The 19,095-nt window shown below is 47.6% G+C and overlaps 1 pseudogene; it reads right to left on the reverse strand.

The window, feature by feature from the left end:
• Positions 1–269: 269 nt before the first annotated feature.
• Positions 270–15,220, reverse strand: LOC118980246 (histamine N-methyltransferase-like; annotated as a pseudogene).
• Positions 15,221–19,095: the final 3,875 nt, after the last annotated feature.

Raw genomic sequence — 19,095 nt, forward strand, 5'->3', positions numbered from 1 at the left:
TTTTTCCAGCTTCAGTGATATCTGTCCTGCATGTGGTCTCTTTACCTGGAGAACAGATGGGATAATAGGAGCAAAATCATATATAATTGTACTCAGAAGTCCAAGAATGTCTTGACATTGTCTAGATTTTACATATCAGAGACATTCCCTGTTTATATTATGAGATACATTTGAAACTTTAACAGAGAAATAAATGACCGGGATTGTTTAAAATATGATTTTGGAATGCACCGTCATGTTCAACATCTACGTGTGAACCACTGTGAGACTCAGACATCATTAAAGAAGACCTTTCTGCCTTTCTTTACACTGAATCCAGGCTCTTGCCAACCTTTCACAAGTTCTGCTCTGAGATCAGATGGTGCTGTTGTGTTAACATCACAGATTTCTGTCAAAAAATCCCAAACCAGTCTCCATTTTCACTGCCACCAATAAAATGGCCAGATATATCCTCGGTGGACAGGAGGGTGTCACGCTCATACTCAGCCCCTACTTGTCCAGGATCTGAGTGCGATCAGTCGATGTGACATTCTGGCAGGGGTCATCCCAGGCTAAGCAGGGTCTATACCTTTCCCATAGCTTGTCCCAGCCCCTGGCTCCCTGAGATAAGGTAGTAAGAGTCTTAGCATCAGTAGTTAAGAGACTATGGAAAAATTTCAGGGTAGCTGGGATGTCTTTTATATAATGCAGCATCTGAATCATATGAATAAAGTCTTAGTTCTGAAGCTCTTTTTTTATAGATTTTATTTATTTATCTTTAGAGGGGATGGGAAGGAGAGAGGGAGAGAAATATCAATGTATGGTTGCCTCTGGTGCATCCCCTGCTGGGAACTGGCCTGCAACCCAGGCATGTACCCTGACTGGGAATTGAACCGTGACCCTTTGGTTTGCAGGCTTGTGCTCAATCCACTGAGCTACACCAGCCAGGGCCTGAAGTTCTTTTTTCTCCATGATTCTGTTTTGACATTCAGATGATGCCTCCTCATGCCAAGCAAACTCCATGTTCTTGAGATTTGATGACTTGGCCAGAAACCCTTTGTACTTGCAATTTGTTCAGCACTTGGTTCAACAACTCCACTGTTGGTATGAATCCCTGGGTACTGAGCCTTCACTTTAGAGAGAATTTGAAGATCAATTTCACCTACACCTCCGCCAATGCTTAGAATCCTAATTTCTGATTTTTCATCTGCAGTCCTTGCTATTACGCCTGGCAGCTCCTTGTCCGTGAACCGCCCCCCCCCGCCCCCCATGCACTGGCACTTCGTGGAATCATTGAGAAACCTCCAAAAAGATTCAACATATCTGCTGTGACCAGAAAACAAGCTCTTTATGAAGATGCCATGTCTGGTTTTCTGAAGAAGAGAGAGCGGGGGGCGGGGGGGTCGCTCTCTTGCTTAACTAACACTTGTTGCATCCTTCCACAATCTTTGTACATGTTTCGTCCTATACCTTTCATTTCAACATATTCTAAAGTGAATTTACTTCTCCATAGATCTTAACTAAGTTTTCTATAGTCTACAAATTAATTTGGCTGTTACCTAAAAAGTAAGAGAAAAAAAAGCAGCACTTATTCAGATGTTAGGAAATGTTTTTTAAAGAAATAACTTACTATCTCTGTCTAGTAGGTACTATATTAGGCATTTGGGATGACACTCACAGTGTCAACATTTACTATGGAGCTAAGTATGCAAAGAAACAACCACGTCCGATGAGGCTCGTGCCACCTGGACGAGGGTCCAAGAGGCCCCCACCAGGGGGGAGTCATCAGAGGTCCTGACAGGAGAGGAAGTGAAGTGCTGAGGGACGAGCGGAAGTCTGCCAGCCCACAAGCCAGGGAGCCTGTGGGACAGTGGACAGAAGAAGTATTCCGAGCAGGGGGAAAAATCATGTTCAAAGTCAAAGAAGAGTAGGGAAAATGATGTGTTTAGGAAGCTACGTGTGCTAATTGCTTTAACAAAAATTAAGCCAATTATTCAGTCAGCCTATTAGCAACAACAGCCCACGTTTGTGGAAAACTCAGCAGTTTTCCTTACCTCATTTCATCCTCACGACTTTGTGATGAGGGCATTATTTTCGTTTCTGTAAAGTTTATCCAACCTAAGTCAATTAATAAGTGGAGGGGTCAGGACTGAACTGAACTGATTCTGATTACGTGGTCCATACCTGTTCCACTACGCCAGTATCTCTTCTGATTTTACTCCACAGTTGTTAGAAAGCCAGCATACAATTTTAGATGGAAGAGGAGCTCAATCAGATTTGACTTTTGGAGAAAAGTGATTTGAGGAAAGGTGAATTATAAGTAGAAAGTCCTTCAAGAAGACTATTTTAATGTTTTAATAACCTAGGAAAAAGATGATGAGGACCTTAATTCGGATAGGCAGTCAGTTGTAAGGCCAAACGAAAGGGTATAGGTTCAAGAAACAATTAGGAATTAGAATAGACAGACCATAAAGACTGGCCAGGCACTGAGGGGGACTGAGAGGAGAGCATTTCAGGAGAGTCTCTTGGAGTCCTGACTTGTGCAACTCGGTGGACAATTGTGTCATCCTCAGAAACAGAGAAAAGTAGGGGGATGTGGGTGATGAATTTTATTTCTTCAGCCAGATGGGCTAAGGAACAGGCTACAGTGTCCAGCAGGCAGTGAATCGGCTGGGGGCTCAAGACTAAGGTCAGAACCAGAGACAAATAACTTAGGAGTCAGTCTACCTTTGAAGCTATGGGCGTGTAGGCTATTGACCAAAGTGTGAAAAAGAGACACATAAGGACAGAGTGAAGGGGTAAGTTATTGAAGGAGACTAACAGGCCATCAACAAAGGACGGGAAAGAAGAGGAGCATGGAGTCAGAGACAGGAAAGGAGGGCAGGAGTGTGGATGGTGGCAGCCAGAACGATCCCCAATGACTATCCCCTGGATATCGGCGCCCTGTGTAATTCTGTCCCTACAGCGTGGGCTCAAGTTGGCAGCTTACCTGTAATAAAAAGAATACAGCAAAAGTGAGGGAGGTGAGGTCATACAAAGATTGTCACTTCCATCTGGAGCACTCTCTTGAGTCACTTGTTCCCCTGGTAGCCAGGTACCCTGTCATGAGGCCATCTTGGGGACAGAGAAGCCAGCTGCCACCTCAGGCAGTGCCATGGAGAAGCCCTTAGTGATGTGGTGAGGCCGGCGAGCAGCCAATGGCATGCGCCTGGAGACAAACGCTCCCCCGGGGGAGCTGTGAGAGGACAGAGCACCCCAACAGTTTAACTGTCACCTCAGCAGAGACTCTGACCCGGAACCACCCAGCTAAGCTGGTTCTGGCTCCCTGGTACACAAAAACTGAAATAACAAATACTTGGTGTTGTAGGCCACTAAATCTGGGACAATCTGTTGGGCAGCTATTGATGACTAACGCAGTCACCTGCAAATGCGGCCAAGACTGAGACAGACAGGACCGAAAGGCCCCCTGATGACTTTGCAGTCACACTTTATATTTTCGTTATATACATATCTGTCGGTTTTGAGGGCTCATTCATCATTTTGGTAATGTATTCTGGCCTGTAAATGGCGCACAGCAGCGCGCTGAGACGCAGGGCAGTGCAGTGGGGCAGAGCGTGGGCTCCAGGATCAGAATACCTGGTCCGGCGCCTGCCTCCCTCTTCCTTCCTGGGCGGCTTCGGCACCCTTCTCTTAGGAAGGAGGGTGGTTGGGAAGAATACACGAGTCCGTCAGTGCATGGGCTTCCCTGAAGACAGTTCCCAGAGCAGTGCAGGCACCCAGTCAGCATCAGCTATTATTATTGGGGGCGGGGGTGCTTGTGCAGAGAGAAGGAGAAAGAGGAGAGATACTTCCATCTATTTTCCCACACTGACAAAACCCTCACCTCTGTCCATCACTCTTTATCTTCCATTCCATCACTTTCCCCCCCTGAGATAACAATTCTTTATTCAATATGTCTACAAAACTAATCTTGTTCCTCCTTGGTTGGAAAAACCACCCCAGATTTTATGCCATGCACCTTTAGAGCAATCACTGACCTAAACCTAGCCCCCAACCTAGCCAGCGCATTCTGGCTAGGGTTAGGTTCATAACCCTAACCCTGCTGACGAGTGTTACAAGACCACACATCCAATTCCTTGCAACTCAAGAATGCCCATGTTGAGCCCAGCCCTCCTACCACCCCTCTGCCTGGTGTTGCCTCTGAAGGCTGCCCCCAGAAGCTGGCTCCCCTGGCATCCTGCCTTCCAGAGTCACTTGTCTTAGAGAGTGTGTTAGGACACAGGTGGCTTTTCTTTGGTCCCAGAGCTTCCTCCCTCTTCTCCTGTTTACTCCACCATGTATCCTCCCACTCTCATCCTTTATTCTAACCTCTGGGGATCAGGCCCCGCATTCTTCAGATGAATCAGTTTCAATGCTTTGGGTCTCTCTGGCTCATGATGGCTGGCGGGCCCTCCCTGCCTTCCTTCCCCCAAGGACCTGTCCTTTCTGAGGCACTCAGTTCTCAGCTGTTCAGCAGGAGTGCCCACCTGCACCGCCATGGCAGCTCTCTGGCTCATCTCTACAAGGTGTGCGCTGCCCTTCACTGCAAGTCAACCAACCCTGCATTTTCCCCCCTGGAATTTTCTGTGGCCCCTCACACCATCCCACCTTCCACCTCTGGAGGGCAGCCTTGCACCAGCACGAGCAGCTGCCCCTCCCACCCCACCCCCCCACCCCAGCTTCCTTCCCAGGCGCCCTCCCAAAGCTGCACGCTGTGCTCTTCTCCCTCACCAAGGCTCTGCACTCTCTACAGAACGAGGTCCGTGCTGTGCCCTTGTCCTCCACACCTGAAAGACTTCCGATAACAGCCTATTTACTGGAATAATTTCTTAAACGCCACCTATAAGCCATTTGTCTTTGGACCCTGGTAAAATTAGTCACCCGATCGCTGTCCTAGTCTGTGGGGATAAGAAGAGTAGCCACCTTAAATCGCGGTTGTGCAATTTACATGATATAATGTATGCAGATGCCAGGTACTGCCCCTGGTCCACAGTAAACAAACAGTAAATGGCAGTTATTACAGCCGGTGCCATCACCAACACCATCAGCTACGGCACGTACAAACCGCAGCCTTTCTGTGTTGCTTGGGTGAAAATTTTCTGGAAAGGGGTTTAAAGCCATCCCAGGGGTATGCTTCTATACCCTCAATATTCCAAATATGTCTTTTTCTTTTCCAAAAATCACCATCCTCAAAGCAGCCCCAATTGCTCAATTCCTCTGTTGTATTTCCAGAAACAATTCTTAGTTCTACACATGCTAAGTAAAATGTCAACACATTTCTTTTGAGACTCCTGTACCCTTTACTCCTATAAAAATCACCAAAATAAGCCCATTTTCTCCATCGATCTAAAGCTCACATCACACTTCTTACTGGGAGGAATCTGGCTTAATAAAAAATATCTCCCTTGGGTAAACCCAAACCGAACTGATAGTCACGGTGCCCAGCACATAATGTCTTGTGCACAGCTGTCCTCGTCCCTTGTAAAAAGAAAAAAACCTAGCAACAAATGCACTCTTGCTGGTATGTTTGCAGTGCCCTTGTCCTCTTTCGAGAGCTTTCTAGATGGACTTTACTTCTCCATGATTCTCGCCCTTCCTACCTATAAACTGTCCGGAAGGCAAAACAGACAAGGCGGCCATCGATGAGGATCTCGGTCACTCCCTCCCTCTCCCTCCTCATCCTCCTCACCCTCACCCTCTTCTCCCTCACCCAGCCCTTCCACGGCGAGCTGCCTCATCCCATCCTCCGAGGTTAGAGGTCATAACGGACCTCTAACCAGGCTAAAAAGCCGTACCCAGAATTCCCTGTCCCACAACAGGGCACCCACGCAGATTGCTAACCACAAGAGGTCTCGTGAGTCTGACCCGCCCTTAGCTCTAATCGCCTCTGTCCACTTCCCAGGTCACTTCTGTAGCTCAAGTGACATCTGCAACCCCTTGCTGGTTCCTCTCTCACAGGTCTGATCAGCTGTCGGATAAAGATGAGAAAATACAAGCAGAAGAAATAAGGACTCGCCCACAATCCGTCCAACGAGTGGGAACACGGAGCGACTCACAACCCCACCACATTTTCCGCAACATCTCAGCGAGGCAGCTCAGTGTGACCACCCAAGCACGGAACACACCTCAGTGCCCATTCTGTCATCCCTTTCCCTAACGCCCCGCAGTGACAAAGCTTGTCCCCCATCCCCCAAAAGGGTGACAGTCAGACTAGTCAGTTCTATAAATTTGATTTGGTTGGCAAATCCACATGAACAGGGGAAACATGCACGTGAAGAGAGAAGAAAACTGGGAAGCTCCTCTGACTCCGTACCTCAGTTTTCTCAATAATAAGATGAGAGGGCTGGATTCAACCAACTCTCAGACCCCTGAAACTCAAATATTCTGTGATTTTACTATTTTCACAGTGGTACAAATGATAGTGACAAAAATATTTCATTCTTCTTTCTTGATAAAGATAATATTAAAAAGCACGGAAACACATGGCTATTAATAACCCTTTTGTTAATAATATTGGCTAAATTTTTCCAACTCCTATATAATTTTTAACCTTACTTTTTTCATCATCATTTATCCCCTCTACACCCTCCTCTACCTCCATCCGCACGCCCCACCCCCCCGCAATCACCACTGTTTTTCATGTCCATGAGTTCTTTCTCTCTCTTTTTTTCTTTTTTGCTCCATCATTCTACCCCCCAGGCCTCCCTCCCCTCCAGGAGGGACAGACATAGACATAGCTGTCTATGAGTCTGCCCTCTATCTATGAGTCTGTCTTTATTTTGCTTGTTAGTTCTGTTTGCTATGGTACATTTACACAATGGAATACTACATGGCCATTGAAAAGAATAAAAATTAACCCTTTGCAACAGCATTGGATGGACAGCCTTTGCTACGTGAAATAAGCCAGTCAGAGGAAGACAAATACTATGTGATTTCACTCAGATGTGGAATCTAATAGTAGTTAATCTTTAAACAATTGTCATGGATTAAGTAATTTAATTCTCAGAAGGACCCTAAGATGTAGGTCGTACTATTTATACCCACTGACAGACAAGGAGGAAGTGCAGGCACGACAAAATTAAATAACTCATTCAAGGTCACTGGCAAGCGGCCGAGCCAAGACTTGAACTCAGACAGTGAGACTCCAGGGGCAGTCTTCTTAGCCACTAGACTCTACTGCCTTTCTTTTCTTATGCTTCTCGATGAGAGAAAAACATGCTTTCAATCAGAGAAAAATAAAGAGTGGCTATTAGTTTTCCAGTGTTATACAGCACAAATCCTCTAATTTAAATCATCTACAAGTCTGCCTTTAATAGGTTATCAATCAGCATGTTTAGAGCTGTTGCCATAAGATTTCAGAACAATGCCAAGAATAACAAATAGTTTTTACTTACAAAGGGACTTGCACATCGAACCTCCTGCATCTGCAAAACCTCTCCACTTAAAATGAGTCATCTTGTTTTATACTTTATTTTTAGGCTGCTTTATGTTCTCTTAACATGTGGTATAGTTGCACATCAAAAGTTGCAGAAACCCCATGTGGATGTGAGGACTTAGCAGAGGCTCGTGTTCAAAAATTAATTTATATTCCATGCTAATTTTAGGAATTAGTATATCTTTAAATAGCATGTACCTTGCCCAGCTTTTGGAGGCTCTGATATGAATAAGGAGCCATCATTAAGCATCTGTGTCCTGCTGAGTGCACCTGGCGCTTCACGGTGCACATACTTCAGACTGTATTTTCTCCTGCCGTTTACTCTATTCTTTGATAAAGCATCAAAATGAGGTAACAGGTCAAACTTGTATGTTGGTAAAACAAAGGCATTCCTACTCAGTTACTGACAACTTGCCTTCTTATATGAAGCTACATCTAATATTATCATTCCCATCCTCTTGGAATTATTAAATCATCTCACATGACACCTATGATACAAGTAATAATAATGAAAGTAAAGCAGAAGTGATTTAAATACATTCTTCCTAAAGATATGCCACTTGAAAGAAAACGATAAAAATGAACACGTAGAAACGCTGTGTTTCCGCGAAGCACCAACGGGGTAACCCGGACAAGGTCGTAAGCACACGCTGTGGCTGCGGTGCACTCACGCCGTGTTCCGCGCTCTCGCCGTGCTCCACACGCGCTCCACCCTCTCGAGGTGCCAGCGTCCTCTCCAGGAGTCCTGTCTGAGGGACCCCACAGGGAATTGCATTTAAATCCACCAGCCTCCTCGCCACACCCAGTATCACTTAATCAAAGAACATGCACTCCTCCTTCATACCCCTAAAGGTGTTCTGTATACTATATTCAGATCAAGATTTGGAATTTTGTAACAAAACATATTTCTACAGTTGAATCTAGAACATCATACAACCATAGCTCACCTAATTCAGGGCATCGTGTGCCCTTATATAGAATATAAATCCAAACAGTAAGCAAGCTCACAAATTTAGGGACTCAATACAGCACCAGTTTATTATCTTCTAACTCGGGCAGTCAGAAGTCGGGTGTGTGTCTCCTGGGATCAAACCACGGTGTCAGCAGAGCTGTGTCCCCCTCTGGAGGCCCTCAGGGATGATGTTTCCCCGCCTCATCCAGCTTCTAGAAGCCGGTCACGGTCCTTGGCTCACGGTCCCTGCCACCATCTTCAAAGCCATCAATAGCCAGGAGAATGTGCGCATCACATCACTCTGCCTCTGCCTCTTGTCTCCCTGTCCCACTTTTCAGGACCTTGTGACTATATCGAGCCCACTCCAATAATCCAAGGTAATCCCCTCCACTGGGATATCAGCTGATCAGCTCCCTGAACTCCCCTTCGCTTGTAAACGAACACAGTCACAGGTCCTAGACATTAGGAGGTGGACACCTGTGAGGGCCATCCTTCTGTCCACCATGCCTTCTAAGTGAGTAAATGGAAACCTTGATAGAGTGCCCTGGAGTTCACACAAGAAGGTTTGGAGGACCTCAGAGAGAAGACACGTTGTAGCCAGGAGGGTTTCCAGTTGTGCCCGCCACCAGGGTCACCAAACGCTTTCCTCTTCTCACACATTTCTACAACCAGAAGTCATCTTCGACTCCAGACGAGCCTTTTTCCCAATGCCAATTAGTAACAGACATAAAAGAATTTCTATACTTTGCCTAACAAAATCCATCACTAGCTGGGATCAATATTTTGCAATTCCTCATTTGCCCTGTGCCTCACATCAATGTTTTTGTATTCCATTCAGCAAACAATTGCCACATGACAGCAAAATGCTGTACACAGCGCTGGGTGTGCACGCACGTACAAGTATGTGCACATATGTGCATGTGTGCACTTTATGTGCTTTGTGTGTAAGTGCACGTGTCATGTGTGCCTATGGTATGTGCCTATGTATACTTTCACATTTGCATTGTTTGGGGGGTGTAGAGGGAGGGGAGAGAGAGCTACTGAGACAGGAGCACGCAAGACAAGTAGCAGAAAGCACTTCAGTATACCAGTGACACATACACCGATACTCTCCTGCCTCAATTCTCCATTTAGGTCCTGCTGCCTCCTCCCTGGTTGAGGCCATTACTACATTTTGCTTGAGCCCCTGCAGGTCTCCCAGCTGGTCCCCACTCCTTCAGTCTCCCACCTCTGAGACTGTTCTGCACTCAGCTATAAACACAGCTGCAGTGTGTCAGTCCCAGGCTCAAAAGCAACCCCTCCATCATTGCCTACAGGGTAACATCTACATTTCTCTGCATGAGATCCAAGGCCCTCTGGGCTCCAGCTTCCCTTCTAGTTTTATCTCCTTTTAATATAACATGTACTCGGCATGGGCTTGGGCTGATGGCAATCTCAGCAGTCCCTCAAAGTCGTGCTGTGCTTTGCTAGGTCTCCACTTCTGACCCCGGATGGTCCCTCCACCCTTTCCCATGTTTCCAAATATTACCCACTCTTCAGGACCCAAGTGCACCAGTGCTCCTTCCACAGAGCAATCTCCTGTCCCTCCTCCACTGAAAACAACCCCTTTCCCTTCGGGGGTTCCCCAGCACTTCATCTTTGACCCTTTAACAGAACACATCCATTTCTGCCTTCGAGCCTTTACTTTGCTCAATATGAAGGCCCGTCTCCTGGATTACAGGCTTCCTGAGAGCAGTCCCTGGGTTCACTTCTCTCTGAAACACCTGCAGTGACCAGCAGGGCACCACCTCACCTGTAGCAAGAACACTGTGGTCAAGTTCATCAGATTCAACTCACTGGATCAGCAGCGTCAACTTCCAGAAGGTCGTCACAAGCACTCAATGTTTCTACAGCTATTTCTCCTTGGAGGTAGTGGAGCGGGGTTGGGAGGGTGCATTTGTCTCTACTAATGTATATTCACAAACACAGTAAAACAGACAGGAATCGACAGTGAAGGAACAACTTTCTTCTGAAAATGACCAAAAGTCACTGATTGACCCACAAATTCAAAGGACATAATGAATGTCTGTCACACAAAAATAGAAGCCAAACCACAAATGCCTTAGTAAAACCAGTAGAGAAATCCCCCTGACTTGTACATCAGTACTATAGAAAATAACCTATAGATCAACAGGAATTCCCAAGTTTGTGAATGTGCGTGTATTTTTAATCAAAACAACTGTTCCATTATGAATATTCATGGTAAAGACACGCCATGAAGCCAAAAAAGTATTTTTAGTGTGTCTTTGTCATCAGTTCTACTAAATAATTATCATTACAAATCCAAAAATATCTTGAATGGATAATACTGAATAATATAGATCATGAAATTGCCTGACAAGGGTATTAGCTGACTCAGAAGACTAATTATGACGAGGTATTGAGCTGCTTATCGCTCAGCTCAATTGTAAAACCAGAAACCGCACCGGATGGGCAGGGCTGCCGGCCAGGGTCAGAGTGAGGTATTCCGAACAGGGTCCGGAGCCCGAGCTCTGCTGTCAACACTGTGACCTTGGAAGTTCTTAATAAAGGTCATTCCACAGAGGACTAGCAGACCCCTCCCTTAGAGAAACATGGGAATACTAGCAGCTGACGCCACTCATTCACAGAAAACAGTCTTAACCTGCAGAAAGATTATACGGGTGCGTGTGCACCCACACACACACTCGCCTTTCTCAGACTCATGCCTTCTTGCTTAATGGGCCAGTTTAGGGCTGTTAACCAGATGACTGTTATTTGAGCAAGGGTCACCCATCCATGTCCTCAATAACAGTAGCTGACAGAAATTATCAAACTGCTTCCTCACCCGCAGAATTTATGTCCAAGGTCAAAGCTAAAATTATTATATTTATTTCTAAATTACTTTTGAACAGTAAATATAATAATATCATTACATGGTGTTTTTAAATTTCCAAAGCACCTGTCAACTATTTCATTTAACCCTAACAGCCCAATAAAGTCGATGGGATCTGTTTTTGGACTGTGCAGAATTGGTGTCAGTGGGCTTTCTGAGTGCCTCCCACAAGCCTAAATTTGGGGATACAAAAATGATTCAGACAAGGTTCCTAGCTTCAGCTTTTGTTCAGTGATCAAGACGACATGTGTTCATTTCTTTACACATCTTAGAAATCCCAAGGGGACATGAAAGAGGGCATTGTGCTTCCACTGGAAAAAGAAGTCTATGTGGGGAGGTGTGGGTAGAGGAAGACACCACAGATGGCCTCCCTGAGAAGGTGACTGTTGTCATTCAAGCTCCTGTTCTACCTGCTCGGAGGAGAAGCTCTGCATGTTACTAAATCTCTGTGAGCCTGACACTCCTCGCCAGTTAAATATGGATAACACGCTGCCCCAGCAGGGTTACCGGGAGGATGCAACACACAGCGGGCAGGAGAGCAAAGTGTAAGCACAAAAGCACCCAGCAGATAGGTACTGTTGCTACCTGCACTCGGCAGGGGTGCTCACTGGGTTCGCTCCAAAGGTGACTGGCTTGTCCAAGATTGCCCCCCACGCCCCACGCCTACCCAGAGCCAGGGCCCCGCTGCCCACTCCGGTGGCCCTCCCCCGCACTGTCCACTCAATCTCGGGAGCACATGTTAGCACATCCACAGAAAGAAACACTCCAACATCTGAAGATCTTTCTGTGCCACGATGCCTCCAAATCCTAAGAGGATATTCTCCTTAAAAGAAGGACCCAACAGAGCATTGTAAGGGAGGAATCGCGATGGGGAACATTATAAATATTTAACAATGGGATAAAACAGTAGAAACTTTTTTTTTAACAAAGGGTTTAAAACTACCCAAAGTTTCAGAGAATAAAATATGGCAGGTCCTCAACTGTTTTAAGTGATTGAAATGTGAGCTTCAAGAGAGAATATTTGAACAGAAATGTGTCTTGCATTTAGTAGGTATTTGACTACTGTTGAAATCAGAGGTTGAACCCAATCATTTTTACCCCTGACATTGTAGTAGTAAAATTTCTCCCCTCATATAATATCTAGAAATACTGCTTTAAGCCCCTTTATTGTAGTCCATTTTTCAATTCTTCAAAGATAAAATTTCTTTCAAATTTGACATCTCTTTCCACACGCACAAGATGAGGCCTGTCCAGTAAGTATCCAGCCATGTACTATAACAAAGAGACATTTATTGAAGAAGATACAAGATACAAGAAACATTGTACATAGGCCAATAACGCCTCAGCCCCCTTCAAAGTAGACACCTGGGGACCTCACACAGTTCTCCCAATCACCATCAGCTGCCCTGTCATGTTTTCCTTGAATCTCACTGATGGTCTGAAATCTCTTCCCTTTCAAAGGTGATTTCAGTTTTGGGAAAATCCCAAAGTTGCAGGGCCCCAAACCTGGGCTGTAGCAGGGTGAAACCACCTGGAGATTTGATGTTTCACAAAAAAATTCTGCATGAGACGTGATGCATAAGTAGGCGTGTTGTCACGAAGCTGCCGATCACCAGTTACGCATGGCTGCGGTCTTCTGGGTCATCCGAATAGTTTCCACGGAGCAATGTTCAAGTTTAATGCAAAACTTGATGCAGATGCATTGCTCTACTCACTCAGTCATTTTGAATGTGACGGCCACACAGTACACATGCTCATTTAAGAGCATCCACTGTCCCCACTGACCAGGAGAGTGAAGTTGTCACTATTCACACACGCACATTCCAGTCCACTCTCCTTGGCTGCCAGGTTACATGGATGTCATGCAAACTGTTTTTATTATATTAACAATGGCTAGACTTTTTCTAGATAGATCTTTCTAAAATATATTTATACATATTATATTTGTTCCTCCCCTCTTAATAATAGGATAATAGGTCTAGAAAATCTTAAGTAAAAATGTGTATTTATCATATACTATGTACCAGACAATGTGATGGGAGACGAAAATATTCAGACAAAAATAGTAGTATTTACTGGAGGTATCATCTGTATTAGGACTCTCCAGAAAACAGAACTAACAGGAGGTGGGTAATTAGGAACTGGCTCATGCAATTATTGAAGTAACAAGTTCCATTTCCAAGACATCAGGGAGGGAGAATTCTCTATTACTCAGGGGAGACTGGCCTTTTTGTTCTATTCAGGCCTTCAACTGATTGAATGAGGCCCACTACATGGAAAGGGCAATCTGCTTTCCTTACTCCACCATTTAAATGGCAATCTAATTCAAAAACACCTTCACAGAAACACTCAAAATAATGTTGGACCAAAATATGCAGGCACTCTGTGGCCCAATAAAAATTAAGACATAAAATCAATCAATCATACCATGCTCCCCCCAGATCTTTTTTTCTTCTAAATTGCAATAAGAAATTAATCATCAAGGACAAGTCACTTCAACAAAACACCAAGAAACTGGTTCTCTTCTTGGCTCAGGAGGCCGTACAGGCTGCTGGTGACCTGAAGGCTCTGGCATACTGCTTGGGATGGTCTGGGTCAAAATTCATCTCCACCACTTACGAGTTAGGTGACCTGGACACACTACTTCTGTTTCTGAGCCTTGCCTTCCTCGTCCATTAAAATGGGGAAGTAATACATTTGAATATAGTAGTTGGAAAGATTAAATGAGATGACTCAAGTAATGCATGTCTGTCATATAACAAGTTCTCAATCAACAGCTGTTTTAATATTAGTAATTACTGTGATAACTGTGTCATCAATTCTAGACCTTTCTAAAACTTATTAAAATATGATACAATTGCCTTAATAGGATATTTGTTTCTACTGGCACACGTGAGAGGATTGGATCACGGTTACTTACACACAAAGTTTTATCAGTTGTTTATCCACATAGATCATTTGGCCACCAAGCAGTTCAATCAAAGCAATTGCCCGTATTTAGAGAATCAGTGATGGGAGAGGAAACCCTAAAGCACTGCATGGGAAGATCATATTCATCTCATAAAGGGAGATGTGGATGCAGGGCTGGGCAGAGTCCCTCCCCACCCACTGGCTAAAGCTGAGCTGTAATCAATGAGTAAAGAACTTGGCGTTCTGAGGCAGGCAGCAAGACAGGAGAGAAACTGTCCCCCTTGTCGACCTTGTCTGTTTAACCCCAGAATGGAAAAGGCCAGGCCCTAGTTGGAAACACCTTCTAGGGTGGCCCTCTCTGTCGTTGCTGACTAGGAAGCCTTTTCACCACGGTGGTCTCAGCCTCCCCCTCTGAAGCTTCTGACCTCCCCCGGCATCTCCGCTCCAACCCTGCTTCACCCAAAGGCCTAAAACGCTATGGTTTTGTTACAATTTGCGAAATTCGGAAAAGTAGATCCATGACTGAGGTATTCTTCTCCCTCTGACATCTCTCCTCCCCCTTCCTCTTGAAAATTCATCACAGTCCTCTGCTTCCTCAAGGTCAAGGTTAAACCTAGGCTGACATCCTTTCTGATCTTGTTTGCCTATCTACTTCAGTTCTCACCAGCTGCCTCTGCCAGAACCCATCATCTACCCGGAGTAAGTCACTTGACTTCAGGGAGTTTGGGTGCAGATACGCCACCCCGCCCCCGCCAGCAAGCCTGCCTACCCCCTTTCCTCTCTCTCCCTCTGAACGTTTCCGTACTCTCTCAGCCAATAGAGGGGTTTTAGCATTTGAATGCGGTATCTAAACTGCATTTAAAGAATTAACCCGTTTTGCCCCTCACTGGTCTAAACTACAGGGTGCCAGCCGGACGCTAATTGCTTTCTTCTGGTGGTGTTCCAGGCGGCTCTCCGGAGGAAAGAGCGCACATTCCTGGCCCCAACTGGCTAATTCAATTTTCACCGGCATTAGCCTCTGTCAGAATATTCATGAGCAGGGGAATGAGGACCCGGGGCACAGGCAGGCGGCAGCCACTCGGACTAGGGGAGGTGCGCGGGGCGAGAAGCGGACCGCGCGGCGCTGCGCTCCGGGGACCGTGACCGAGAGGAGGTGGCTGTTCTCCCCGGCCGGGCCCAGCGCAGGGCGCCGCAGGAAGGTGGGGCAGGGCATCGCTGGTCAGCGGCCCTGCGTTGCCGCCCAACTCCTGGTGACCGCGCGGAGACTTTGCAAAAGATCCGGAGGCAGAAAAGCTGTGACGCTTTTGACGGAGGGGGTAGGGGGGTGGGGGGTGGGGGCAGTGCTGTGAGCCAGGGCGAAAGGACCCAGCGGGACACCGGCTGCACAGTGGGGGAGGCAGCGATGTGAGCTGGACGCCCGCCCCGGAGGAGTCTGGACCGAACGTCCCCGGAGAGTCGCCGGCTGTGCCAGGTAAAGCGGAGAGATCGGGTCGGCCCGGTGCGTCTGTCCCGGGGCTCCGGGCGATGGAACGCGCCCTCTCGGGGAAGTCGTCCCCTGGCTCTGCGCGCGGTCCAGCTCTGCGACGCGCTCTCCCTGCAAATACCCGCCGCCGCTGCGGCGAGCCTGAGGACCGGTGGGAGTTAGACTTCCCCGGACTTTGCGGGAGAAGGGGACGCGAAGGGACTGTCTGTCCTGGGGAGCTGCTCTCTGGGGTCGGGAAGCTGGGACACAGCGGGGCTGGCAGAGGACTCGGGCACTGGCAGCCGGAGCTGCGCGCCAGGGGATGGAGGTGGAGTACCCGAGAGCGCAGCTCGCAGGGCGCTGGACGGGGCTTCGCCCTCGTTTGCCCCGCGAGGGCAGTGGCGCCTCCCTCCGGCTGCCAATGAAACGGGGTCTGCCTCGTCCCTCGCACCGGGATGCACCGGAGCTCACCGGGATGCACCGGAGCTCACAGGTCCGGTTCCCGTCCGTACCTAACGCTGCGCCCCCACCCGAGCTCGGCTGCAGGGGAAGAATGTGGTGATGACTTGTGTCTCCACCACCTGCCGGACATCGCTAACACCCCGGATTTTCTGTCTCGGGCCCTGACACTCGCAGGGGAAGCTCTGAGTTGCTGGGTTGCAGAGCGGGTTGTTTGAGCTTTGCACTTCGTAACTGTGGAGGGCGAGGGGGAGGGGAATCGGGGGCTCTGAGCAGCGAGGGGGTCGGATCTGGTGAAAGTTGCAGATTTCTAAAGGAAACGCTGTCGGGAGTCCCAATCGGCCCTTGGCAAACGGAGAGACTGTGGGCTGTACTTACGCTGGAGCCTCTGCCTGGTTCTCCACCTCCGGGGTGGGGTGGGGGCTGGAACCAGGAGGGCAGCCCGGAGGCAGCGCCAGAGCTTTATTTTTCTGTGGAGGCCGGGCAGGGAGTAAGAGAGCTGGAAGCGGAGCAGTGGGATTTGGTCGCCTGGCAGACTCAAGAGTTTTCTGTTTCATTATTACTGGCATTATCATCACTATTAGTAATGCTATCGATGTTGTTATTGGCAGGAATGCCAGGAAGGATTTCGTTTGCTGAATGTTTGTAGATGGCCTGGAAATGGAGTCTGCCCCTCCCCAGATGAACTGACCCCTGACACCCTCTGGTTTCTGATACATCTGTCCACCAAAGGAAAGTAACCCCTCAGAGATGTGGAGACGCCAGGGGCCCAGCTAAGGAGTGCGATCCACCTAAGAATAGTAAAAACACCAAAAAGTCACATCTGTGTCCGTGCACTTGCCCGGAGGCCACAGATGAAAATGACATTTTCATCTGATTCCCTTTCTCGGTCTCATCTGGCCTGGGGACCGTGAAGGCACTGCCAGTCTCGAACCCCATATTTGACCCAGCTTTCTTCTCTCACATACCCTACGACCCGGACATTCAGGTTTCTCTTAGTGGGACCTTCGCAGTCCTCCAGGGCATGTTACTGGGCAGGGGCAAGCTTCACTTCCCAAGGCTGCAGGCGGCCACAGGGACACCTGCAGTTGCCTCCTCTGGCCCTGGCCCCTGGTCAGAGCTTGTCCAGGGTCCAGGCTTGGCCAGTGGATGGCACAAATAATAGGGCAAGAGTGTGGGAGAACAGAGTGTCAGTTAAACCAGCACAGAAGATGAGGCCAAGCCTCCTTCCTGGCCAGATCCCTTCCCTCCCGAGGAAAAAGAGAGAGAAATGAAGAGCAAGCAGAAAGTGATATAAACTGGGATCAGTCTCAGAGTTTACCTAGGCTCTTGCCACTGACCTTAGGTGTGACTTTTGCTTTTCAGCGCCGACTGGTTGGATGTCATCAGGTGATCTAATTTTGTACCCCGACAAAACACCTGGAGCATCCTGGGAAAGGGCAGTCTATAAAATGCACTTTTTTAAATGTTTTGTGAAAGTTTGCTACTCTGCAGGTTAAGGAGATGCATTTTTAGCTTGTGTCCCACGTGGCAAGTGTAAAATTAAAATGGAAAAGCACAAACATAAAAATGACTTAGCGTTCTTGACATGCTCGTGCATACTCGTGCAAAAATTATCTTTCATTTGGGGCGAGTTGCCTGGGAATTTAATCAGTGTGTCTACTACTGAAACGCCCCCTCTACCTTTCTCCCCTGTAAAATGTTATGACCCAGTTCTCACAGGAAAGGCAATGGGAAAGGAGTTAAGTGCTGGGGCTTAGAGGCAGGAGCACAGGGTTGTTAGGGGAGCAGTCACAGGGGGGTTGGAGACTGGAATAGCAAGAGAGATGCCATCACCCCTGGAAAGCAGGAAAATGTACTGGGGGAGAAAAAACGGTTGAGCATGTAGAGCAATGGGACCCAGCACTGGCTGCCATCGCCTCTCAGACACAGCGAGAGGACTCGATCAGGTGGTTCAAGGAGGGCCAACCAAGGTGTATCCCCCGTTCCCTGTGCAGAAGGCACTGCCTTCATCGCGCCCTTGGGCTGGTGTTCACTGCTCTGTCCTGGTCTGTCCTGGTCCCTGCCTCGCAGCAGTCCTCCCTGGCCATCTCCGAGAGGCTCAGACGTGGTCTCTCAGCCCCTGACATACTGGTAAATAGTCCCCACCTCGGACGCTCCTCAACGCCGTGCAGCTGTTGGCGAATTTGACTAAATAATTGGAAGTAATCAAGAGAGCCACTGAAAAGTGAATATGTTCTCCCCTGGTGGAGAAGTTATTGAATGCCTTTTGAGCTAGAAAATGAGCAGTTTAGAAAAGCAGAAGGGATTTCCTTGACTTCCCTTACCCATACACCAGGGCTGTATTTCTCTTCCCCTCATAGTGGTGAGCACTGTTCGGTTAAGCGTTTTTTCCGACTTTGGACTTAGAATGAGGACTGGCCTGGCGGTGTTCTATGGGCAGAGGAAAAACGTACAGCGACACGGAAGGAAGAGCTGCAGTGGCCAGAACATAAATCAGCCAGAATATATGGGGGGTGGTGAGAATAGGTCTTTTCACCCTAAAAAAAAATGTCCACTTTGGAAGAAAAAAGTCTGATTATTGGCATCCAAGGCTGAAGTCAAGGCAGCTGAGGCTGAGAGGAGCCAAAGGGCGGTTCTTCTTGGTTTAGACACAGCAAGACAGGCTCTGCCAGAGACGGCTGTAAACATGGAATAAAGGTTTCCTTGTGGGCTGGTGTGACCGGAATAATTAGGCAGTTAATTGTTCATGCTGATCTGGTGGCTCAGCGAGCCGGGGTGCAGAGCAGCGAAGAGAAAAGCCAGGGAAAAGCAGAGAAGTAACCCATTACTTCTGTGTTCACTTGTTTCACTCTGGTGGCACTTTGGAAAACCCCAGTAATTTAAAACAATACATAAAAGCGTGTCTGTGTTCCCAGAACACTGGGAACACTGGAGAACTAGGACCTGCTGCTGCCTTTGTCCCC

Source organism: Sturnira hondurensis, unplaced genomic scaffold (genome assembly GCF_014824575.4).
Source record: "Sturnira hondurensis isolate 20B ecotype Veracruz unplaced genomic scaffold, ASM1482457v3 Scaffold0001872, whole genome shotgun sequence".
Classification (NCBI taxonomy): domain Eukaryota; kingdom Metazoa; phylum Chordata; class Mammalia; order Chiroptera; family Phyllostomidae; genus Sturnira; species Sturnira hondurensis.